The sequence below is a fragment of the Leptonychotes weddellii genome, chromosome 11 (assembly GCF_054177405.1).
Source record: "Leptonychotes weddellii isolate Sample4059 chromosome 11, ASM5417740v2, whole genome shotgun sequence".
NCBI classification, from domain to species: Eukaryota; Metazoa; Chordata; class Mammalia; order Carnivora; family Phocidae; genus Leptonychotes; species Leptonychotes weddellii.
Window position 1 is genome coordinate 80,365,749 of NC_138379.1, and position 25,636 is coordinate 80,391,384.

Sequence of the window (25,636 nt, forward strand, 5' to 3'; positions counted from 1 at the left end):
CATGGCCACATCCCTTTGCTCAGAGCCTGCGCTCTGTGGTTTGGGTTCTTCCCCCTAAAAGCAACATGCCACACCTTCGCACAATAAAGTTGCCCTGATCTTTCTCGGCAGGTTGCAGGCCTGTAGGACCTCGGTGATCTCTCCCCAGAGGCCTGGAAGAGCCCCTGACAAACCAGCCCACGCCCCACCCTGTGCTATCTGCTGACACACATTCTCTCCACCTATGACAAACTCAGAGCCCCACGGAATCTCAAGTATTTTTAAAATTGCCTTTGGTGGGGCAACCTGGGAAGGACTTTGAAAGCCAAGTAGGTTAGAGCTCCTGGTTCCCTTTACCTGGCTGCCTCCTTGCCCCTCAGGTTGCTCCACTGAACCCACCCAGCACCCACGGCCCCTGCAGAGACCCACCACCGTCTGGCTCCCAGGGGAGATGTCTGGCTTCTGCGGCTGGCGACCCTGTTCAGTCGGGAGAAGCTGACATGGCTTTAAATATTTAACCACTTTAAGTACATTGGTATTGATAATAACTTTGCTGATGGCAGCTCTAATTAAGCTCCAGATCAGATAAGATTTGTGGGACCTAACGTTCTTTCAGTAAGGTCCCTGGCCAGCTTCCCTCATAGCAGGCGGCCACAGGGACAGCTGTGTATCCCAGGCAGAGCACTGGACTCGGAGTCCATCTGCTAAGAGGTGCAAATAGTACTCTTTCCCATGGTGGTGTTGTAAAAAAGCGAGGGGACTGTTTGCAAAACTGCTTCTTTTGCTGACCCACTATTAAGTGGATACCAAGGTAAGGGATGATTACCACGGATAGTTTAAGATGCTCATGGCTCATCCACACAGGTCCACCCTGTGATTTGCCAGACTTCTTCCTCAGAACCTCTCCCAGACCACAGGGACACAAGGCCCAGGACTATCCCACAGGTCTCCAAAAGCCACTCCAACCCCAGCAAGGGGGCTACACTCTCCTCCTACAGGGAGATGGTCCCCCGAGGGTGCCTTCCCCTAGGCAGAGAGACCCAGGTGCTAATCTCCCACCTTAGGGAGCCCTCCCGAAGCCAGAGCCTGAGTTGAGTGCCCTTCACCTGATCTGGAAGTGGCTTTGGCCTTGGGGATCCCCAAACACTTTGGGGGGCAGGTATCAGGACTTTGTTCCTTCCTTTACTCAGAATTTCCCAGTCCAGAGAATAAGGAGAGAAGAAACCTCTAACCTGGCCCCTGGCCCAGTGAGGACACTGACCTTCCCAATGATACCCACAGGAGGACCCCTTGCTCATCCTGAGATACAGTCAGAGCCCTGAGCCCTGGCCTGGACTCAGCATTGTTGTCCTATAGACTTTACTTACCAACGAATTGCACTGACGCGCCAACGGAAAAACCACCCTTTTTTCCCTCCTGACTTTCTCCTTCTCTGGGATGAGCTAGGTGACTGACCAGGTAGGCTGCCGGTTTAAAGGTCTCAGCCAAGCAGCCAGCTCCAGTACCTGGCCTATCTCCATACTTGAGGAGGATAAGGGACCTGAGGCAGTCTGCCCAGCCAGCCCTCAGCGGCAAGGAAGCCAATGATAATGGCTAATGCAATACAAACAATTTCATTACTAATGTGAAAATTGATTCTAACTCATGGAGAAAGAAAGGGAAAATATGCTTGGAATGTTAAGTCCCAATGCTGGATGTGCATGCCCTTGGGAGAGTGAGCCTTTTACAACATAGACCTCATGGTGGGGAATCAGACACCTGCCTGGTGTGGACTGGGGTGGGGGGTTGGGGGGTGCCCCCAGGACAGTGTCTACTTCCCTTACAAGTGCCTGCCCATAACCAACTCCTGGGCTCCATTCTTTCTTCCCAGGAAGGGACAGCATCTCCAAAAACATGCCCTCTCCCCACAGACCCAGTGCCAAACCTGTCTGGGAAAGCAGACCCATCCCAGAGACAGACACGCATCCCAACGGATGCGTGCGGTGTCAGAGATGGTGGGTGGTGTTGAATGTTTGTTTCTTCCTATCTCTAAAGAAAGACTTCTGCTCTCATTACGGCTGTGTGATATATGGAAGTCTGTGGCGGGGACATCAAAACATGCTTCTGTTTATTAAAGCTAAATACTTAAGACAAGGTTTTTATTTAAACATTGGCCTTGGCAATAAATCACAAACTTGCTCTCTGGTTTTCCTTGCTGTAGGACATATAAATATATATATCCCTGCCCTCCAGCCTGGGTCCATCCCCTTAATAAGGGAAACCCATTCAAAGGCTTGTTTGTTCGGGTTGTTCTTAGGAACAAGTAAGTATACCTTCCAACTTGTACGAAGAAGAACGTATATTTATTCTACAACAGATTCACTCATTCATTATTGAGCATCTACTTTGTGCATGGCATGGGGCCAAGGTGGAAGCTGGAACTAGGAGAAGGCAGTTTCACGGTGTGGGCGGGGAGTAGCTCGCAAACGCATATCCGTTATATGTAGACATACACATAGCGTGTGTGTGTGTGTGTGTATGCACCTGATAGAGGTGGTGCACAAAGTATTTGGAAACCAGAGAAAAAGGAATGATTAATTCTGCTCCGGGTTTGGAAAGAACTTCCAGAAGCCATCTGCGTTTCCTTCCAGGTAGAACCCCCCAGGCAGTACAGAAACTGCTCTGATGGGATCCCAGAGATCTCATTTGTACACATTCATCTGCCTTGTCTTCGTGCCCAATAAACAGCAATGCAACATCCCTATCAAGGACAGTGACTATTTTGAAGCTTGATCCATGGCTAGGGCCCAAGAGCACTTAAACTTCTCCAGCGAGGTGCTTCCCCCGCTGCCCACAGCCCACATTTCCCCCTGCTTTCCATTCCCTCATTTCTAAAGGATCCGCAAGCCAGGTAGGGGGGATGACGGAAGTGTGGGAAAGAAAAGGAGGAGTCCTATGTGTCCACTGGCAGGGCAAAGAGTAAGGGAGAATGACACAAGAAGTCAGGCTCTCTCCTTCAGCCACACTGCAAACCTTCAAACGTCTGGAGCAGCCACTCTGTATCTTCTCTCCCACCTTCCTGCAGCCCCTTTGCCGTCTTGCCGGCCTGCTCCTGGATGTACGGTGGCTTTTATCAACGTGTCTCAGAGTGAGGCTCTCAGTTCTGGGCACAATGCACCCCTGAGCATACTCTAACGGGGGTGCAGGGTGAGGAACATGTCCCTCGGCTGCCGACGAGGCGCCCTTCTCAGCACGCACTGGGCAGATGGAGCCTGTGGTCAGCCCCACTGCTTGGAATGTCCTCTGCCCTGGAGGACGCCAAGCCAGGCCTCCCCAGCCTGTGTTCAGGTAATTGATTTTTTTTTTTTTTTTTATCTATATGCAAGAGTTCTCATTCGCTCATGGTTAATTCCATCTCCTTTGGTTTGGGCCCATTGTTTCTGCCTATCGATCATTCTACGTACTGATTATGTCAGCCAGCCGTGTAGCTCCTTTCCTGGCCAGCCTGGTGCCACATGTGAATTTGACAGTCTGCCTTCCCTCTCCCCATCCAAGACATCGACAAATATGTCACTAGGACGGGCCTGAGGATGACATCCTTGGCAGTAGAGACCTATAGGAAGGGTTCAATTAACATTCGTCATGCAAAAACATGAGCAACCGAATGAATAAACAGATGAATGTGAGTTCTCTCTAGGTCCACCCTGACCTTTCCTCGATCCCCTGGGTCTGACTGTTCTGCCAGCTATGAATCCACCTGTCTGTACCACAGGGCAGTTTACAGCTTTTCCTTCCTTCTTTTTTTTTTTTTCTAATAGCTTTCCATCTTATCTCTAAAGACACCATCAAGACATGGCTTAAGGCTCCCTGACATTATGTCTAAGATACTGAAACATGGCAAGCTTTTGAAAAAGAAAGGGAGATGGGGCTTGACCTGGCTTGTTCTTCGTGAACCCCTGCCAACCCCTGGTGAGCACCTCTTTGTTTTCCCAGAGCTCCAAAACCATCTGCTTCATAAACTCTTTCAAAATGTTAGAGGAAAATGGCATAACACTTATTGCTTTATAATATTTTCTAATCTACCTTTTCCTTCTTTGTGAGAACATCTGCCCATCTGCAGGCTTTGGGCACCTCTCACCCTCTCCACGATTTCTCAGCGCGATGCTTCCAGAATTGCATTTACAATCTTCAGCTCCTCCCCTCTAAGAATGGTTTTATGATTACCTTTGTTTGTCTGGGTCTCGGATTTATTCCTGGCTTTGGCCCACCGAGGTATAAATGCAGCCCACTGGTCAGGAGGAGCCAGCCGAGCTTACTAATACTGTTTTCGTGTACATTCATGCCTACTACCGAAAAATTAAAACCATGCCCGCTGATTTGAAGGCAGGTTATAGCGTCATCTTCGTACCTTAAGGACTGCTCATTATGTATGAGCAAGGGATGCATATGAGTGGCAATGCAAATGTGAGCATATGTGCATGGACGTGCATATAAAAAATTCAGCATTCATGGACTTCCTGCTGTAATAATAATAGTTAATATTTTATATCACTTTGCTCAGGTACTAAGTGCTCCATACATTTTACTCATTTAATCCCCACCAAAGCCCTGTAGGTGAGGACTGTGATTATCTCCACTTCACAGCAAACAGAAGCATGTCGTTGGCAGCAGGAGAGCTGGGTTGGGGACCCATGCAGCCTGGCCCTGGAGTCAGCCTCTTCTGAGGCATGTTTCCAAACATCAGCCAGACCCCGTCCCAAGCCTTCCACTGCATTTCCTCCAGCCCACGGCATGCGTCACATTCCTTATATCCAGATACTCTTCACTGCTCTGCAAGCATTCCATGGACTTTTACACTACTGTGCCTCTCTCTGTTCCTGCTACTGGCTCTGCCTGGAATATTCTTTCCTCTTCTGCCCACTCAGAAAACTCCTATGCATCCCTCAAAGCCTAGTTCAATGCATCTCGGTGAATCGTGTCCTAGTCTCACCTCAGGTAGAATGATTTGTTCCCTCCCTCCTGGTCCTACCTGTTTGCACTACACTAGAACAAGACCATCCAGATCAGGCTTCATAAATAGTGAAAGATTCTGGAACGGGGACGTTAAGAGCTGGCACAAATACCAAGAATAAAGTTTGCAGGTCATTGGAGGCTTTCACTTATTAATTCATTCATAACTATTATTTAACACCTACTGTATACCAGGCACTCTTCTTGATCCTGGGGATAGAGCAGTGAACAAAACACAGACATTCCTGCCTTCATGGAGCTTATATTCTAGTGAGGGGAGACTGACGATAAATAAAATAAGTAGAATATATAGCATATTAGCAGGTAGTGAGTGCTGTGGGGAGGAGTCGGGAAGGTGGGGAGGGAGTAGAGAGCAGAGGGGAGGGACAGGGAGCCAAGATCATCCCGTTCACTTGAGGGGGTAGATGCAGATGAGAAAGAACATCTGAAGGCGCAGCTGAAGCGGACACTTGTCCACGGAGATCACGTCTAACGTTAACTGAGCGATGTCTACACTCACAGGCATGGTGCCTAACGCTTTCCACGGATTATCTCATCGAATCCTCGTAGGTCTCTATGGTGAGGGTTACTGTTATTCTCCTTTCATGGATGAGAAAGCTGAGGCTTGGGGAAGTTAAGCATCCTGACCAGGGACCCACAGAGTTTAAATGATGGGGCTGGGACTCAAACCCACGTCTTTCTGACTCCGAGGCCACTGTGCTGCCTCCCCATACCCCAGAAGTCATGAGTCTAGAGCTGCACCAGCCAAGCGTCCTGTTGTCTGGGTCGGCCCCCAAACACGCCCGAGGGCAGAGACAAAGTGCAGCACAGGGAGCAGAGAGGGACTCTCCAAGCTGAGCCCTGTCCCAGACGGGGAGCCTGGACAGTCCTGGGATGCGGGCTGGCGCCTGGGCTAGGCGCTCAGCTCTGCAGCCAGAACGGGGGGGAGTGGCTGAGGAAAGAGGCTCCAAAACCCGTGACCAGGCCTGACCAGGTGCTTTCCTCCTGGGCTCCCCCATGTGCCTCTCCTGCCTCCCCAGGCTGGCCCAGTGTTGCCATACCATACCCCAACCTTGCCCACGGAGTAAGAGGGTCCCCGCATTGTCCCTCTTAGCAGCCAAGTGACAGCACAGACGTGCTTGTCCAAACGTGCCTTTGGCTGCCCACCTGTGGCCTCTGCCTCACGTTGAACCTGGCTCCTCAGGGCCGCCCAGCTCCTGGTCATTGTTTCTTCTTTCCCCAAACCCGCACCGACTCCAATACTTTCACCACCTGCGCCCCTGACCACATCAGCCCCAGTGAGTCAGGCTCCCTCCCAGGCTCACCTCTGATCCCTGGCCCACTCTACCCACTCCAAGCAGGGTCTCACTTTCCTGACGGGTCTGAAATTCACCCAGAGCCCTCCTTCCTCCTCTGGTCCCCGTTGCAGGGAAGCCCCTCTTGCCCCCCAGGCCCCTCCCTCTGGTTCTCTTCTGATGGGTGCTGGAGCCAGCCCAGACCAGCTCATAAGATTTCCCAATTCTGCCTTCAGCCATGTCACATTGGTAGCTTAACACGGACTGTGGCAAGAGTGTTCACACCATGGCAAGAGTATCCACCCCATGGCAAGAGTGTTCGCACCATGGCATTCAGGAAACACTATGCATCAGGGCTTCCCCCACACGAGCCCTTTGTCAAACACTGACCAGCTCACCAGTGAAAGTAAGCTCTCCCAGAATGACCAACTGTCCCAGTTTGCCTGTGATCATCCCAGGTTTAGTCCAAGTTCCAGGAAGCCCCTGAGTCCTGGGCAACTGAATGGCTGATCACTGCCACCCCCCCTTCTTTACCTCTGCTGATCTTCCTCAGTCAGTAAACCGGGCTCAGGTTTCTCAGGCTGGAGAAGCCCTCCCTGGACCCTCTGCCCCCACCCACGGCTTTTCCTGGTCTCTCCTCCCTCCCAGCCAGGTTGCAGAGGCCACTGTCGTAAGTCCTTTCCTGTCCTGTCCAACACTGTTCCCCTCCTGAATTTCCCCCTTCCCTTGCCCCACCCAATCCTCTCCCAGGAAGGTCACCAAGGACCCCTGAGCTGCCAAACCCCAAAGCACTGTTTGCTCTTGCCTTATTGTATGTACCTTTCTGCAGCGTTCCACACCGGGGACCAGTCCCCCACGTCTACCCAGCCTTCTGAGACACCTTTCTCTCCCGGTGGTCCTTCTACCTCTGTCTACTTCTTCTGGTCCCTTTGTGGACTCAGGCCGTCCAAGTGGACAGTCTCCAGAGCTATCACCAGCCCCCCTCTGTTCTCCCATTAAATGTCTTTCACGGGGAGCTCATCCAAACCCGTGTGCCCCCTATTGCCCCAGTTCCCAAATCTCCACCCCAGCCCTTGCCTCTGTCTTGGGCTCTGGGCGGGCATATTCAACTGTTCACTGGAGATTGCCACGGTCACTGCAAATCAGCGAGTCTAAAACAGGGCTGAGTCCATCATTTTCTACTGCAATCCAGTCCTTGCCTGTATGCCCGGCCTTGGTGAATGACTCCCAGCTGCCCCAAAAGAAGAATCTGAGATAACTAGTGCTGGCGAGGATGTGGAGAAAAGGAACCCTCGTGCACTGCTGGTGGGCTTGCAAGCTGGTGCAGCCACTGTGGAAAGTACTATGGAGGGTCCTCAAAAAATTAAAAAGAGAACTAGTATATCAGCCAGTAATCCCACTTCTGGGAATTTATCCAAAGAAAATGAGAACACTATGCCAAAGACCTATCTGCACTCCCATGTTCATTGCAGCATTATTTATAACAGCTAAGATATGGAAACAGTGCAAGTGTCCATCAACACATGAATGGATAAAGAATATGTAGTATATATATACAACAGAATATTATTCAGCTACGAAAAACAAGAAAATCCTGCCATTGACAACAACATGGATAGAGCTTGAGGGCATTATCCTAAGTGAAATAAGTCAGACAGAGAAAGACATATACTGTATGATCTCGCTTCTATGTGGAATCTAAAAAAATAAAAATAAAACCAAAACCAAAAATCCAAACTCACAGAAAAAGAGATCAGCTTGTGGTTATCAGAGGCGGAGGGCGGAGTGCGGGGAGTTGGGGAAGATTGTAGGAAGGTGGTTGAAAGATACGAACTTCCAGTTGTGGGATGAATCGGTCCTAGGGGGGTCATGTATGAGGTGATGACCGTAGTTAACCCGGCTGTAGGAGACACAGAAAGCTGTTGAGAGAGTAGATCCTCAGTTCTCATCACAAGGAAACAAATTCTTTTGCCTTTTTTTTTTTTTTTTTTTTTTTGCTTTCTCCTTTTATTGTATCTATGAGCTGATGGATGCTAGCTAAATTCATTAATCATTCCACAATATCCGTACGTCAAGCCATCGTGCCGGACAGTTTAAACTTCTACAGCGAGGTTTGTCAATTACATCTCAGTAACACTGGGGAGAAGAAACCACCCGTCCTGGCTGGGGTAACGGCTATGAGGAATTTCTGCCGCTAATGAGCCTTGCGGTTACATTGAGAGGGTATGAAGTACCGGAAGGCTTTCTTTTCCACCCTGTGTAGTTTTCACATGCATCTTTTCCGTGTTGGGGGAAACAACGCAATAAATAATGCCAGTGAGTTGACGGTGTATCAGCTTATGGTCCTCAGTGTGAGATCCATGCCCCATGAGAGTCTCCTCGTCAGTGGGGAGGACCAGCACACCGCGGCTACACACGCACGTGCCTTCTCATTTTAGGGAATGGGGGCGTGAGGCCTTCCCAGGATCAACAAAGTTATTTTGCATTGATTTGGAAATTGTAACGGTAATAATCTGGCTATTGACAAGACTTTATTTTGATGAGATGTATTCATGTATTTTACAAAAGTGAATGTTTGTAACCTCTGGTTTAAAAAAAAAAAAGAATCTGAGAATCATCTAAACACCTGCCTTTCACCTAGCACTCCTCACCCAAGTGCAACTGACCCCTAGGTTCACTGAGCCCTCTGTGCCGCCCCAGCCCCCCTCCCCCTGCCTTAGGCAGCTACCCAGCCTCTGGTCACTGCCACACTCAGTTACTGCTCTCTGTTCTCTGCGCCTGAGGTCCGGGTCATGCCCCATCCTTCCTCCATCCCGCAGCAAGAGCAATTATTTCTAAAAACAAATCTGATCGAGCTATTATTCTGTTTAAAATTTCTCAGTGGTTCTCTGTAGCTTTCAGGATACAGTTTATACTTTTTAGTGCACACACATAAGACCCTCCATAGTCTGGCGCTACGGGGATACCCCAAGGTCACGGGGTAACCCAACCCCTGGCACAGCATCCCGAGGCCAGACAACAGCCATGAGGCTGCGGGATGCTGGAGGAAGCAGCACCCCTGAATCAGACGCCTGAGTTCCTACCAAGGACATGTGGGATCTGGGCTCTGCCACCGCAGAGATTAAAGATGCTACCAGCACCTGCAGGTAGGATTGTTATAGGTACAAACTAGATAATCCAAGGAAAGCCCTTCGCCACTGCCCGATGCTTAGGGAGTGCTCGCAGATGCCTCTGACATTTTCTTTGCCAGACTAACTCCTGCTTGTCCTCTGAAATCAGCTCAGGCTATATTAACAGGTATTGTTCCTCCTCGAGGAAGGCTTCCCTGCTTCGCACATCTGATTTCCATGTCCTCTCTGTGTCCCCCCGGCTCTGTGCCTTGACTTCCACCTCAGCACATCACGCTGCCCTGATTTATCTGTCCAGTGCTCCATCTTCACTACAAAATGCTGAACTCAGGAATGTGTTCCCTGAGAGCTAAACACAGGGCCTGGCATAAAGTTGATACCCATCCCCCAAATAATGAATGAATGAATGAATGAATGAATCAGCAAAACCAGGGCTCACCCCGTAAGTCTCCAGACCCCTGTAGAACATCTCAAAGCATTCAAATCCCAAAAGAAATACACCAGGCCAACTCTGTCTTCGCCGGGGTCTCCGGATACCAGAGAAAACTCCAGTTGAGGGATGAGTCATGCGGATCCACTTGGGAGGGACTAGTGGCTACAGGGAGGCCAAGGCCAGTGCCAGAAAACAGAAGATGCTCATCATGAAGCCAGCGAAATGAGACCAAGGTTGGGGGGTGTGGGGGAGGAGTCCACATTAGAGAAAGAAAAATGAGACAAAGCAAGCAAACCACTGAAGTGGTCGACTGAGACTCGGAAGGGAAGGACAGATTAAATCAAACCTCTGACAGGCAATCGATGGACATTCAATTAACAGTTACAATATTACTAATTTATACAAAATGTCTAAAGAATACCCTTTCCCCCTCCAGGGAGATCTTGATTCAATGCCTCCCAGCGGGTGGGACACTCCCTGCTAACCCTGCAGGGCGACCCTGCCCAAGCGCAGGGCAGACCCCACTGGGACAGCCAGACGGAGAGATCCTGGGGTGAAGGGTGGGCCTGGGCAGGTGCACGGAGCAGGGCCTGGGGCAGGGGCGAGGATGTTCAGAGCACATGGCCGGGTCACTTCTGAAAGTGGAGAGGAACCAGCAGAGACTCCAAGAGGCCAAAATCAGAATCAGGCAGGCATCTGAGGGGCCACAGACCCTAGCTCAGCCTTTGGAAGTCCTGCTCCCTGCAGCCCACGGTGCTTTGAAGGCAAAACACCTGCCAGGTGCACTGAAGTCCATCTTCATGCTCAGGGCATCCAGAGGTGGGGCAGGTCTCCATTTGGGGGTACAGGGGAGAGAAAAGGGAAGGCACCCACTCCACAGGGTCACCCCAAGGTCACTGACACAACACTTGGCATGACATGCCCGGGCAAGAACCTCGAGGGCGCAGGGTGCTGAAGGAGCCAGGCAGGGCTCAATTCTAACTGTGACCTTGGGTAGGCCCCGCACTGCTCTGGGCCTCAGTTTCCCGCTCCAGTGAAATGGGATCACGCTGGTGCCCACCCCAAGGCTGGGTGAGACTTGGACAGCACGTGGCAGAGTGCCCAGTGCAGCGTGCCGGCCGGTGACATCGGGTGTCTAAGCCCTTCTCGGGACAGCAGGTGCATGTGGGGGGCAGGGAAGGCGAAGGGAGGAAAACGCCAGGCCCCCTTCCATCGTTCCTGACAGATACGTACTGAAAACTCTTGCAAGTACTACCTACACACACAAACCGCCAGAACCCTCACATTTTCCAAGCCCTCCAAAAGCCCAGCTTTAAGCAAAGCAATTTCCTGAGGAGAGTGTGAGCACTGTCTCCGAACATGGGCTGGCTCATGATGTCCCATCGCTTGCACAGCCCTGTTTTCCCTCTTGATCCCATGATGCGCCAGACAGGTCTCAGCATTCCCATTTTATAGATGAGCAAACTAAGGTCCAAAAAGGTTAAATGATTTGCTCAAAGTCACACAGTAGCAGGTCTTGTCTTTTTTAAACTACATTTTTTACCAGCTTATGATGCTCCTGAGACACAAGCAGGACCAATGAATTACAGGGGACAGGGGGGCTGTCTATCGCAGAGGAGAGGAGGTGTAACAATCAGACCTCTCCTCACCCCAAAGGGCTATCCAGCTCCGGGTCCCCTCAAGCCCCAGGGCCCTCTCTCCCTCTTCCCACATCCTCGGGCATCATAGAGCCTATGCTGAGCTGCTTCGTTTGTCTGAGGAACTTGTCCCAGTAAGAATCCTTCCCCCACCCAGCCCCCCAGTGAGGAACCTGCAGGAGCTAAGTCCCCCTGTCTCTCCTCTCCATGAAATATCCTTCCCTGCATCCTCTTCCCACAGGCCATCGACCAAATCATTTGCTCACCATTGTTTTTAAAATTTTTTTTTTTTTTTTTTTTTTTATTCATGAAAGTCAGAGAGAGAGAGAGAGAGGCAGAGGCAGAGGGAGAGAAGTAGGCTCCCCGCCTAGCAGGGAGCCCAATGCGGGACTCGATCCCAGGACCCTGGGATCATGACCTGAGCCGAAGGCAGACGCTTAACCGTCTGAGCCACCCAGGCGCCCCTCACCATTGTTTTTAAAACTCGACTTTTATTAGCAGTGAAGCATGAGTAATAAATACTAATACACTGTTTGCACTTGAATTAGCCCTGCGTGTCCTGGGACCACAGGGCTATTTGTCAAAGCCAGACTTGCCCCTCCCACCCGCACTTTGTGGTCGGGACACGGGCCCTTCCAAGGTCACGGACTCCCAGGCGCCAAGCGAGAGTGTGGGGGTCTGCTCTGAGGACTCACACTTGGGGCTCCCTGACTCCTAAGCAGGGCGCTGAACTGCCTGGGAGGAAGGGCAGCTGTGGTAGGGAACGCTAGAACAGCTGGATCCCAGCTCTACTACCTACCAGCCAAGCACCATGAGGCAAACGTGTCCGCATAACCACTCTGAACTTCTGTTTCCTCGTCTGTAAAATGGGTCAACAACACTCGCCTCCCAGGGTTGCTGGGAGTATTACATGAACAAGCTGGATATGAAAACTCCTAAAAGCCAACGTGCACGCAGCGGGGATGGTGGCCGTGAGGGGCATGAGGGAGGAAGGCTTCTCTCTACCAAGAACTGCAGGATACCTGAAATCACCCTCACCTGGTTCCACGGAAGGATAAATGATGGCCAGCACCTTTCCTGGTCCCCTCCCCACTCCACACAGGGGTCTTACCCATTTGACATCCAGGCATGTTTGTGGAACACAATTACCCTGCATCCGTGCACAGCTGTCAGGAGCTCGGTGCGGAGCAAAAACGATGTGGTCACTGGTACCCAGGCTGGGCTTTCGACACCTGCCTCTAGCAGCTGTTCTGGGGCTCAGACTCGGCTGGAAGGAGTCGCACAGATGAGGGGAACCCTTCCGACGCGTCTGGGCCCAGCAACTGGGTTCCCAAAGAAGCAGCTCCAGAACCTTGCTCCTCTCTTTGGCACTCAGTGGCCTCACCTCTTTCCACAAACATCCAGCGAGACTCTCCCGCGTGCGGGGCTCTGTGTTAGGGCCTGGGGCCCAGGAGTGGCCGTGACAGCCCAATCCAATCCCTGGCTCCCCCAGAGCTCAGGCCCAGTCAGGGGCCTTGAATGGGCCATTACAATGTGGTGTGGGGAGAGCTCCAAAGGGAAGGAGCGCTGGAGGCTTCAAAGCACACAAAACAGGCCTCACTCAGCCTGGAGGAGGCAGCAGGAAAGGGCTGCCCAAAGGAGGAAGCCATGCACAGGAGCGAAGCAAGAGGAGGGGAGGCGGTGGCGGAAGGGGTTCCAAGCAGGGTAAACAGCATGTGCAAACATCCTGAGGCAGAGAGCCAAAGCTGCACTAGGGAGCTAGAGTCAGCTAGCTGGGCTCGATGGGCACCTGCTCAAAGGAGGGAATCCCAAAGAGAGGCTCAAAGGAAGGGTCCTCGTACTCTCTGCCCTCAGCCAGCCTCCAGTCAAAGGCAGGTAACAGGATCAAGGTACCGGAGATAGACTGAAGACAAAAATCAATCCTCAACAACAAGAACTTGCTAATGTACTTATTACTCTCTTCACGGTGTATATGTCCTTGCTGAGGACTGAGATGTAACGGGAAGGGGCTGAAGGGGTTAATCAGGGCAGGCCTCCCAGAGGAGGTGAGCAGGTTCCTCTGCTATGAAGCTGTCTGCCCTCCAGCACCCTGAATGAAGCCACTGGGCCCTCTTTTTCCCCATCTGATTGGAAGCCTTGGACAACAGTAAGGCTTTATCTGGTTTGCCAGTTGCATATAAACACGAACACAGTCCTACCTCTCTCCCCCTCGACAAGGCCACACATCCGGGCGGCTTAGTCTGAGTTAGGCTGACTTGCTTCGCCAAATAATACAGGCAACAAAAGCGCCTGGCTTCCCAGCTTCCTCCGAGCCCCCAGTCTTTGGGAAGATGCCCGCATGTGCCCGGCTTCTCCCGGCTTCCCCTGGCTTCTCCCGGCTTCTCCCAGGGAGCACGGAGTTCTCCGAGAAGATGCAAATCCCCCAGCGCCGGTGGGAGCTAGGGAGGGAATTCGCACTATGCAGAGCAGCTCCCTCCTCCCTCCAACTGCTGGGAGAAATAATGGTTTTTCTGTCCCTCACCTGGCAGGCATCTGTCCTGGAGGCTTTTTACTGAGCACACCATCATTTGCCCCTGGAGCCTCCACACCCCCTCCCCACCGTTCCCCTTGGAGACCCTCCCACCGAGCACATCGGCACTTTCCCACCGAGCACATCGGCACTTGCTACTCTTCCGACAGACACCCTCCTTCTGGCTCCTGCTTCCCACCTACTTCCATTCTAGAGGCATCTCCAGACTGGGACGAGCACAGCGACTGTGGCTCTTCTGCCCATCACAGCACCAGCTGCCGCGCCCAGCAGGAGGCCCGCGCGGGTCAGAGGGGCAAAGACAACCCAGTCCAGGACGCTCGCCCCCCGCCCCCCGTTAGGGGACGGACCTGGGGATCAGGGCAGCACCGGAGGGCTTCATACTCAGCCGAGAAGGCCCGCTCTGCAGTCAGACCTGGCCATGGGCTGGCTGTGTGACACCAGGGTCATTTATATCCCCTCTCGGAGCCTTGTAAAATGGGGTTTGTTACAAGGATTGAATGAGAAAATGCATACGAATGATTAGCTCACTGCCTACAATGGGTTCAACAAATATCACCATGCTACTTCTATTGATGTCATTCAGGCCTCCTCTTAGACATTCTGTCCAGTGACCAGACTCTAGCCATTAGAACTTCAAAAACTTTTAGAAGTGACATATAATGTACGTATTGAAAAGTGCACGCACCTGTAGAGATCAGTGAAATTCCCATACAATCAGTTCACAGATGCAGACACAGAGCATTCCCAATGGTCTAGAGGGCCCCCTCCTGCCCCCTTCCCAGGGTAGCTACGAGCCTGACTTCCATTACCAAATATTACCTTGCCTGAATCTTACATAACTAAAGTCAGACGGTATCTGCTGAAAGCACCTTATGGGGACGCCTGCGTGGCTCAGTCGGTTAAGTGTCAGCCTTCGGCTCGGGTCATGATCCCAGGGTCCTGGGATGGATCTCCGAGTCCGGATCCCTGCTCAGTGGGGGAGTCTGCTTCTCCTGCTTCCCCCTCTCCCTCTGCCCCCCGGCTTCTGCTCTCTCTCACACTATCTCAAACAAATAAACAAAATATTAAAAAAAAAAATGAATGAATGAACGAACCTTATGACTTAAGACGCACTTTTAGAGATGTGACTGATTTGTTCCTCCCCAAGCCCTATGAGAATAGGCTCTTTATTGGCCCCATTTTGTTGCTGAGCAGAGGCTTCAGATATGCTAACTGCCAGGTCCAAGGCTCCACAGTCAGTAAGGAGACAGGGACTCACGTTGCCAGGAAGCCCCCTCTTCCAAGAAGCCTGTGTGGATTGCTCAAAGGAGAGTCATCAGCCTGTCCTGCTCTGCCCATTTCAACCTGGACTCGGAGTGTTCATGCACCCCTAGCCCGGGGGTGCTCCTGACAAGTGTGTGTACTGCCTGTCGTGGGGATGCCTTGGCCTGGCTCTCCTCCATACGCCTCTTGGAGTCACAACTCCCAGAGAGCAGGGCCTGCTTCTGTGGCCCATTCCACATCCTGCCCAGGCGGAGGGAGCTGGCTAGAAGCTGGGGAGGGCCCCAGCCATGGTGCGGGAGCATGGGAGCAGGGCACTGGGTCCCCTGGCTTGATAAGAGGCTCCTTGCAAGTCACAGAGGCAAGAGACAGAACAAACCAGGGGTCTGGGGAATCCTGACTCTGCAAGCCATGTGACCTTGGGCGAGTTACCTCCCCTCTCGGAGTAATTTCCTCATCTGTAAAATGAGATGGTTGGCCAAAACCTCACTTGACAAATTCATCCTGCCCTGTGCCCGCGGCAGACGAAAGGCAAACCGGGCCCCGTCCCAGGAGCCCACACTCAGCCCCAGACCCCTCTCAACTCAGCCCTGTGGGCACTGTTGCCAATCAGCAGAAATAGGCCCGTGGGGGCGGGGGGCACTCAGCAGACCCGGCTGACCACGGCCAGCAGCAGGTGGCCAGAGTCCCTGAGGCTCTGCTTCCACATGGCTCCTGATCATGCCCTAGAACCCAGGGCATGAAATATCAAACAGGATCTCCTCTCATCCCCTAGATCCTGGGTCCCTTTTCATGGTCCCCACACAAGGGCAGCCTCTTCCTAAGCTCTGCGCCTGCATTCCCCACATGCCTCCCTACCCACTGCCCTCCCACACAGCTCACTCCACCAGGGTGCACACGGTCCCAGGTCACACTGGGTGTCTGGAGCAGCACCCACGGGGCTCGGGCCCCTGCTCCCGGAGCCCCCTGCCCCAACTCATAGGAGCACCAGCACCCCCTCCCCCGATCTCAAGTCCGAGCTCCTCCCCTGTGTGCGCCACATCTGCTCTCACTAAGACACCCCTGTCCAGTCCCCCACCCCCAACCCTTCATGCCAGGCTCAGCTGGGCTTGAGGACGGCGTGAAGTGCCTCATTACGGGTCACGCTAACCCCCCGATCCAAGGAGAAAATGTCTTTTGAGATCCACACAACCGACTGACTCTTCAGCCGCACCCATCTGTGAGTTAAAGCAGCCCATCCCAGCTTTCCAGAGCTAGAGCTCAGCACTAGCCGAGGGCTCCCCGATCCACGGCCTCTGCCCACAAGGAGCTCAAGAACGCAGCCATCCACGTCGCAAGTATTTATTGAGCACCTACTATATGCTGGGACTGTCCTAGTCGTTGGGGGTGCAAAGCTGAGAAACAGACACACCCCTGTGCCAGTGGAGACGTGATGACCTCTCCCCACCTCCCCGGGCCATCGGTGTGGCCTGACCCTCCCCTGGGTGAGCTGCTCCAGTTCCTCCCCTGCCAGGGGCTGGAGGCTGAACAGAGACACCTACTGGCTCCTCGGAGAAGCGCAGGCCCCGGAGGAGAAGCCCCAGATAGGGAGAAAGGGCAATGCAACAGCTCAGCGGTGCGACCCAGGCAAGTTACTCTAGGGCTCGAGGAGCACCCCTTCTCTCCTGGGTCAGATGGAACGAATAACCCCCACGGGGCAGGGCTGCCGCGGGGTCCAGCGACGACCGACACAGGACAATGGACATGAGGCAAGAGCAACAGCCCTTACGGGCCCGGGAACGTGGGACAAAGGTCGGCCCCATCCCAGCAACTTAGGCCCCAGGTCAAGTATCCCCCATCTCGCACCCCTCCCCCCCACCCCAGGCTAACCCCCTCCCCACAGAGGAGCAGAGGGGACGAGAGCTTGCCAGCCTCCTGCTGACGGACGTGCGCTCTCTCAGCCGACTCTCCACTACCTACGTAGCCCAGTGGCCTGGTTACTTCCAATCCGCACCCCACCTGGCCGGCCGCATGTTCCAGCCTATTCACTTTGGACTCTGGCAGGACTCTCACTTTTCAAAGGCGAACGGGATGGTGCTATTTTAGCTCAAATAAACTGGGGAGCTTTCTCCATCCAGTTGCCCACTCTGTACTCCTAGATTTGGGTCACCTGAACTTTCTGGCCCTCGCGGGGCGAGGGGTATCTGCAGCATCACCTCGCCTCGGAGGAGCTCAAAGAAGCAGGTGGTCACCTCGGGCCTCAGCCCCCTGCCCCCAGGACCCAAGGCCCAGTGCAGCATCCGACAGATTCCGTATCTGTGCGGGCACGGTGTAAGGGGTCGGTCGTGGGGTGCACCCACCCAGTGCCACCCTGTGGCCGTGCACGGCAGCCCAGAGGGACTCCGGAAACGTGCCCTGTGAATGGATGTGCGGCAACCACCTGCACCGCCCTGTGGCCAAGGATCAGGCAACTACCTGCCCATGAGTCCGAGTCTTAGACGTCTCTCTGAGCACCCCCATCATCTTCCCAGCCAGGGGCCTCCGTGTGGGGAAGAGAGTCTTGGACAGAAACCCAGCTAGGAAGAGCCTGAATCCTGGCTTTGCTTCTGCTCATGAGGTACCTTCACAGCCCGAGGACTGGAACAGGAAATGGGGTAGAAGTGCCTTATGGGGTTCCAAGGAGGGGTGCAGAACGAGGACCCATGGGAAGTAGATTTGGCTCAGGATAAAGTAAAACCTTCTGGTATTTTTGAAGAAAATCACTAGCATTTCCTGAGCCCCTTCTGTATGCCAGACAGCGTGCTCGGTATCCTCACATGTTCCCTCGTTTACAACTGCCTCAGGAGGGGTCAAGAGCATGGCCCAGGGAACCAAATTTACAGCCTGGCTCTACCACCTACTAGTGTGTCACCTTGAGCAAGCTACATGACCTCTCTGGGCCTCAGTTCACTCATAGGGTTGGTTGTCAGTAGATCAACTTAATACACACAAAGCATCTAGAACGTAATCGGTGCTCAATAACGTCAGCTCTCAGAAGATGGGGAGGAAGAGGAGGAGGAGGAGGAAGAGAAGGAAGGGAAGAGGTAGCAACTGGGGCTGGATAACTAGCCAGCGGAGATTCTGTGTGTAGACAAGAGGAGAGCGTCAGGTAGGATGCTGAACGAATGAGTTCAAGTTCCTTCCAGGAATAAGATTCTATTTTTCAGTACCCTCCCTGGGTTTCAGTTTTCCCAGCAATAAAATAGGCATTATCATTTCTGGACAAATGCTGCTTCATTCTGTGGAATATTCTCCACCACTGCCTCGGCTATTTGCATGGCCCATGGGTGACTTTCAGAAGGCCCTGGGTGTGTGGACAGAGCCAGAGTCCTGGATCCTGATCCAACCCTTCAACCAAATAACACTGGTTTTCAGCTCATTCCTGAAATTCTGGAAGTCTGAGATGATCATTCCTAGCTGCCCTCTCTATGTCTGAGCGAGATCCTGGGGGCAAGGGCAGAAATCACCAAGAACATTGCAAGCCTTTAAATATATGTGACACCCACCAGGAAGCGGCATTAGCAGCTTCAGCATGAGGGCTGATCGTCTGATGGAAACTCAGGAGCAGTGAACAGCTGGTGAGAAACTCCACAACCACCCCCAGAAAAGGACTCCAGAGGGGCCTTCTGGCCCTCCCTACACCCACTCTAGTCTTCTCTACCTCAGAAAACGTCTCTCCTGCCTCCAGAAAGACATGCCCAAATTCCTATCCTGTCACCAACCTTGCTGGGGACATTCTGTCGTGATCTTAGGAACGGAACCAGACCTGGGGAGATAAATAACCACAACTGTGACAGAAGTGCTCCATCAGATTTCTTCCAGAGCTACCCCGTCATGCCTCTGAGAGTCCAAGACCCCAGCAAGATCCCCCGACTGATGACGCAGGCAGCCACGCACGCCAGCCAGCTGGGCCCCAGGGCCCTGAACGGGATGGTCCGGGCAGGGTGGGGCTGCTGCGACCTCAAGGAGCCACGTGTCCCCTGAGTGCCACCAATCCTCAAACTTCTCAACTCATGAGAGAGTCTCATCCGCGGTTCACGGCGTCCACTCCCAGCCCTTGCCTGGATGGCCCGTGTGTGGGAAAAGACTGGCCCGTGATTCAGGGCCCACTCAGGAGCTCTGATGAGGGGGGTCTTTCACCGATTCCCCAGTATTGCCAGTGACCTCTTTGGGCATAAACAGTATCCTAAAGTTTAACGTTAGTAAGGGGATGAACTAAGATAATATACGGAAAGCACTTTGTGTCGTGCTTGGTACATAATAATAAGTATTTGAAAAATACTCGCTATTATTATTGCCATCGGTGTTATTGCTGTCAACTAGTTTGTCCACTTAACAAATACTTACTGAGTACCTACAACGTGAGCCTACTGCTAGACACAAAAACATGGGCCATCTCCTTGACCCCGAGGGGCTCCCAGTCTAAGTGTCTTAGAGGGTTAAGTTTGTGTTCCTGGTCAGTGCCAACCCGATTTTGTTTGGATGCCAAGATGGGACCAAATGGATTACTGACGTCTCTCTTTGCCTGCCCTCTCGCTCCTGTTGGAGGGCCATGAAGCCCATGGAAAGGGGCACAGTACGGGGAGCCCGGAGCCCCGGGATGACACCCCAGCTCGGCCACTGCCCACCTTGTAACTTGGACCAAGTGGCCACGCCCAATCCCCACCCTCTCACCAGGAGCCGAACTGGTCTAGGAGAAACTCTGTAAAGATGAGAACGTAATCGTACTTGTAAGCGCAACAACTGTGACCATGCCCTGGGCGCTCAGCGCACCTGCTGAGATTTCCTTCGGCCGCGATCAGGCTCCTCAGCTCCCGGCCCAACAGCTGGAAGAGCCAGGATTTCAGTCCCATGCAATCTGAGCCGGGGGTGGCCCACCACACAGCCTCTGCTGGAGGGACGCAAGTGTCACACTCCGGCCACCCAGAAAGACAGAGAGAGCCCCCAAAAGGTGACAGCCGAACTACACTCCCGAAACCCGGTCTCCCTACTCAGGAGCCTCTGGGCTGGAGGGCAGCAACTACCCCAGCTGCCCCGAGATGTGCTGCCATCCTCCACGGCTTCTCAAAATTTTCTTTTTTATTAAGTGCGCTTTGTAGCCAACCTCTCACTTAACACATCTTAACCTCCTCTGGGCTACTGATTTCTCATTCTATTAAATCCTCCTCTTTAACTCTGGCCCTTAAACTCCCATTCTAAACATGTGTTTACTCCACAGTCACTCTCCCAGGCCGCCACTGTGATGCCCCTGTCCTTGGGGTCGCGCCCCCCTGCACCCCCTCCCCTGCCAGGGAGCCTGCCCGCGGTTCTGTCCCTGAGGTCGAGTGTGTTATATGCCTGAGATTACGGAGATAACAAAGAGTAAACTGAGGCAGCAAGAAGTAGCCTGGATTCTGAGGGGGGGAGCCCCAGGACACCCCATTCCCGGAAGCCGGAGGCCCCCTCGGACTTCCTGGCCCCTCCTCACCCACCACCTTCCACCAGGAATTTCTCTCTGTAACAAACATTTGTTAAACATGACTTGGAGCCACTTTAATAAGACAAATATTTACTTAGCACCTGCTCAGTGCATGGCACTGGGGCTACTCCTGTGAGCCAGGCTGGAGGGAAGCTCTGCTCAGGGGCCCCTGGAGGCGACAGACCCACCGGGGAGTAACTTCCAGCACAAGACTGCTCAGCTGCCATCCTGGAGTCCACAGGCCACCCAGGCTCCATCCCCAAATGCTCCCGGGCGCCTGCCTCACAGCGCGTCTGGGAACACACTCCTCAGCTTTCCCTCAGGCCCGCTTTCCCTTCTGGCTTCCCTATTTCTGAAGTGGCATCGCCATCCTGCCGAGCCTCCAGGGCTCCAATCTCAAAGTTCTCTGCGACACTTTCTGCTCCCTCATCTGCTGTTCCCAATCTGTCCGCATGGTCTGCTGCTCCTTGGAAATGCCACTCCAATGCACCCCCCAGCCCTCAACCCCCCTCTGGGCACTCACTCGTCTGCCCCGGATGCTCCGGGTCCCCCAAACCCGATGCAGCAAGCTGAACCTCTTCTCTTTGGCTTTCAAGGTCCTCTTGAATTTGTTAGTTCTGCCCTACCCCTGCCCACCCTGACTCCCTGAAGACGGGACCCCTTCGTCCCACCGCACCCATCACCCAGTCCCCGGGCCGCCCCTGTCCCCCACTCTGCCTGGGCAGCCCTCCTCCCCCGCTAAGTCCTTCCTCCTCCTCACTGAGTTCCAGCCCCATCCAACCGCCAGCGCCCATGGTGGCCAGGGCGCACCCCTGCACCCCTCCTTTTCCCATCCTGTGGTGCATCCTCCTGCGCTCGCCCCCGCAAATCCTAAACCTGCTTCGCTGAGGTGCCTCCAACTACCCAATGCCCTGCTTATGTAAATGATGGAAGTGTTGAGTTGTTCAAAGAAAACCTGTATCAAATCTTTCCATAAGGAGCCTCTCCCTCCCATTTTTAGGCCCATGTATTGGGGAAGGAAGTGGGGTTCTGGAGTGCTCCCTGGACCATGGCGGGACTCAGAGGGGCCCCCTGTGGGCCTCCTCTCCTCATCTGTAAATATGGAGGTGCTCACAAGGGAGCTGGGGTGACTCTGTGAAATGAGCAGGATGTGCAGTGAATACAGTGTTAAATTGATTCTCTCCTTCCTTCCCATGATTTACCTTGGCTCGTACTGGGGCATAAATTGTTTTTTCACGTTGGATTTGTTAAAGGTAAGGCATGCCCTATTTTATGTAACCAAACGTTATAATCAAGCAGCAACCATTTCTTCCACTCCTACTATAAGCAGGGGCCAACATATGGGTGTGGAGAGCCAGGGCACGCTCGGTGAGGAGCCAAGGACGGACACTTCCGGCACCAGGCAAAGGCCTTGCTCCTTCCGGGCGGGGAGACAGACAGAGACAGGTGCACACCCAGAGCAGGCAGGGGATGGGAGCTAAACGAGCACCCCAAGGATGCAGCGTGAGAGGAGCCCCCTGGGCGGCCTTCCCATTGACAAATCACATTCCCCACCCCAAATACAGCCATGCTGACAACAACCCTTTCAGGCAGGGGAGATGGTCCCCATCTTATAGGTGAGACAAGAGAGGCTCAGAGAGGTGAAGCAATTTGTTCAAAGTCACCCAGAGAGGGACACCAGGACAGGAAGCCAGATCTGCCCAACCCTTAGCTGCTGATGTTGCCACCATGTCCTGCTGGGACCGCCGGGGCGCGGGGCGTGGGGAGGGCTTCCCAGGCCACATCCTGAAGGCTGCGCAAGTGCGGGTGGGCAGAAGAGAGGAGGGAAGGGCAGGCTGAGGGCGTCACGGCCCCGGTGTGAGGGTGGGCAGAGGGCGGCCCGAGGATCAGGTCCAGAGGCACAAAGCGGGGCCACAGGTGGAAGGCCATAAACTCCCAGCTACCACAGGGAACCGTGTCCAGGAGGTGCAGGTGGGGTGGGGGGGGGCGGACACTGAGGCTCCTGAGACCTGGTCACGCATCACAAACGCCATCTTTGTAGGAAAGCAGGTGTGGTAGCAGGCTGCCTGGAAGCGGAGCCCGCGGGCCACCGTGCGAGGAGGCTGTGTCAACATCACCGGGGCTGAGTCGCCGAAGTCCCGCGTGGGACAGCGGCAGTGTGCAAGGAAGGGTCAGGCTGGGCACCAGAAGTGCCGGAAAGAACTGAGCGCCAAAGGGATAAGGCGCCCAGGAGTGGGGTGGGGAAGGCGGAGGCAGAAGACAGAGCCTAGGCGTCTGTGGTTCCCCGACCAGTGTCTGGGAGAACCTGGAACTTTCTGCAGGAGGCACTGAGGAGGAAGCGCTTGTCCGGGGTGGGACTGGTGGGACAACCCCCCCAACACACACACACACACACACACACATATGCCGGAGCAGCCAGTCTAGGGGCTGAGAACGCAGAGCCAAGAATTAGCCAGATCCAAGACCTGGGCCGGGAGTGCGGGCCACCAGCCAGCCCCCACGGGGAGGGGAAAGTGGGGAGCCCACCCTGGAGAACATGAAGACGAACTGAAGCTCGGGATGGGGAGAAGGAGGGCTGAGCAGCAGAGACCTTCACCAGCGACAAGTACAGAGGCCTCCCGTGTGGCCACAGAGCCTTGGACGGGTCACCTAAGCTCCCGGGGCCTCAGCGTCTGGGGGATCAGTGATACCTCCTTGGAGGGTGAGAGTGCCGACGAAATGCTTGTAGGGCCTCGTAGAGATCAGAGGAAGTAATTCTAAAAAGCATTTGGAAAACGGCGGCGCTCCTCACACACATGAGGGATTCGTACTATGCAGAAGTGACGGCAGAGGCTTTCTTCCCACACACTCCCTGCCACCGCCTGGCCCACACCAGCCGCACAACCACCTGCCCCTGCCCGCCGCTCCCCTGCTTTTCCAGCACTGTCTCCCCTGGCCCAGGACAGGTCCTCCTGCCCTCCTTCCTTCCTTCCATCTGGGTCTGGCTCAGACCAGCTCTCCAGGAGCCCCCCGCATCCCCTCGTGCGGGTCCCCACTTCTCACCCACTCCGCCAAAGTTCCCTCTCTGTCCTCGGGGGAGGAAAACCAAACTGGAAAGCCAGACCCAGACGCAGACCCGGGCTCTGGGAAGAACTTTTGATGCGGATGAAAATGTCAGCCAATGATCAAGATGCCTGGGGGGCGAGGGGGTGGGGAATGGAGAAAACAAAGAAAAACCAGAATGTCCTCCCCAGCGCCCCTCCACTCACTCCTCCCTCTTCCCCACCAGGCACGGCCAAGAGCTCTGGGGACCAGCCTTGCCTCTGGTCTCAGGTGGCAGGTCCGGAAGAGGGCTAGGGGACAGACAGAGCCAGCCAGGCGGGCAGGAGGCTGGTGGGCAAGCCCGGACCACAGCTCCCCAAGGAAGGCTCGCTCGCAAGAAAGGAACAAAATACGGAAAATTAAACAAACCCAGACGCTGTAATGTGTGCATATTAGATTAACTCTCCAAAGGGTCGCGACCTTGAGGAACACATCCAGCCAGTGAGGAAAATAATAAACCTGATTAATGATGAGGCATGGGCTGCAGCTTCACCAAATACAACCAGCCTGATGGATGCCCAGTGGAGTTCCTGGGGCTTCCTTCCTGGGCGGGGGGTGGAGGGGGGAGCGGAACACAGCTGACCTCCCCAGGCCCCTCGGGCCAGATCACAGGAGCACAGATACTCAGTTGGGGGGGTGGGCAGAGTGGGACCACACTGCTCTTTTAGATGCCCACTGCCAACCCAGACAGCCTCTATCCCAGGGGAGGGGGGATGCCATGCTGTTTGCAGGTGCTCCTGGAAGTGTCACTGTCACCCAGGTGACCCGCAGGGAGCTTAAGCGAAGGTAGCTCTCTGTTCCTGGCAGGGCTCGGTACTCCGGGCCAGTCCCCAGGACCACTGGGTCTGGCCTCTGAGGGGCCCCGGCCATGCCCAGAGCTCCTCTCCTCTTTCCAGACAACCCAGGCCCTTGGGAGACATGCCCAGGAGAGCCACTGGAGGGAGGCAGGGAGGTGGCACCTCGTGGCATCACCAGACAACAGCACCAGGAAGAAGATGGCAGCATAAAGTAGAGATGCCAAGAGCTGTGCGGCCAAAGGTCCAGCGGGGGAGAAGCTCAGGCCGCAGTGCCCCACGGCTGCCAGGCAGGCAGGCCGGCCAGAGGGCCCCCGCCCAGCCCCCCACCGCCGCCTCCCCCGCGACCGGCCAACTCTCCCCCCGGCTCCAGCTCCTCGGCTCTCACTTTCTTCAGCTCCAGGGAGCCGGGGAAAGAGACACAGGTGCTCTCCGAGCCTTGAAACCCCTGTCCCAGCTGTCGCCAGCCGGCCCTCCGCCCTGGCCAGGTCTGAGCAGCTCAGCGCTCTGCCAGTTCTCACTGGAGAGAATCTCAATCAGCTCCCCTCCCCCCCCCTCAGCCCCCTCCCCCATCACACGCCCAAATGCAGGTCTCCAGAGTTTCTCCCTCACTTCCCACTCGGGTGAACTAGGGTGAGATGGGTGGGAGCCTCATTAGTCCAGGGAAAGAGGGGCATTTCTGATAGGACGCCGGTCCCCCCGAAGCGAGGCGGCGTGTAGGGTGGGGGTGTGGTGGTGGCCGGAGTCCAGCGCAGGGGCAGGGGGGCAGCGGAGGCAGATGGCAGCGAGCAAAGGGGGAGGGGGCCTCGCGGGCTCCGGGGCTGCGCCTGGATGGGGCAGAGCAGCCGGGCCGGGCGGGAAGCGGGGGTGACGGCGGCTAGGGGAGCGCGCCGGCGGCGGGCAGGGGCCGGCATCCCTGCAGGGGGCACAGGCAGGGCTGGGAGCTGCACAGGGGAAGGGGAGGACCAGCGCGGGAGGACCGCGAGCCCGGGGAAGGGCTGCGGAGGGAGGGAGACGGGGACGGAGACTGGAGG

At 54.6% G+C, this 25,636-nt stretch overlaps 1 protein-coding gene across 10 annotated transcripts in view; it reads right to left on the reverse strand.

Annotated features, from left to right (window-relative positions):
* The window catches only part of GRIK4 (glutamate ionotropic receptor kainate type subunit 4), a 411,473-nt gene that overhangs the window by 385,322 nt on the left and 515 nt on the right, over window positions 1-25,636 (reverse strand). The gene's annotated exons all lie outside the window — the stretch shown is intronic.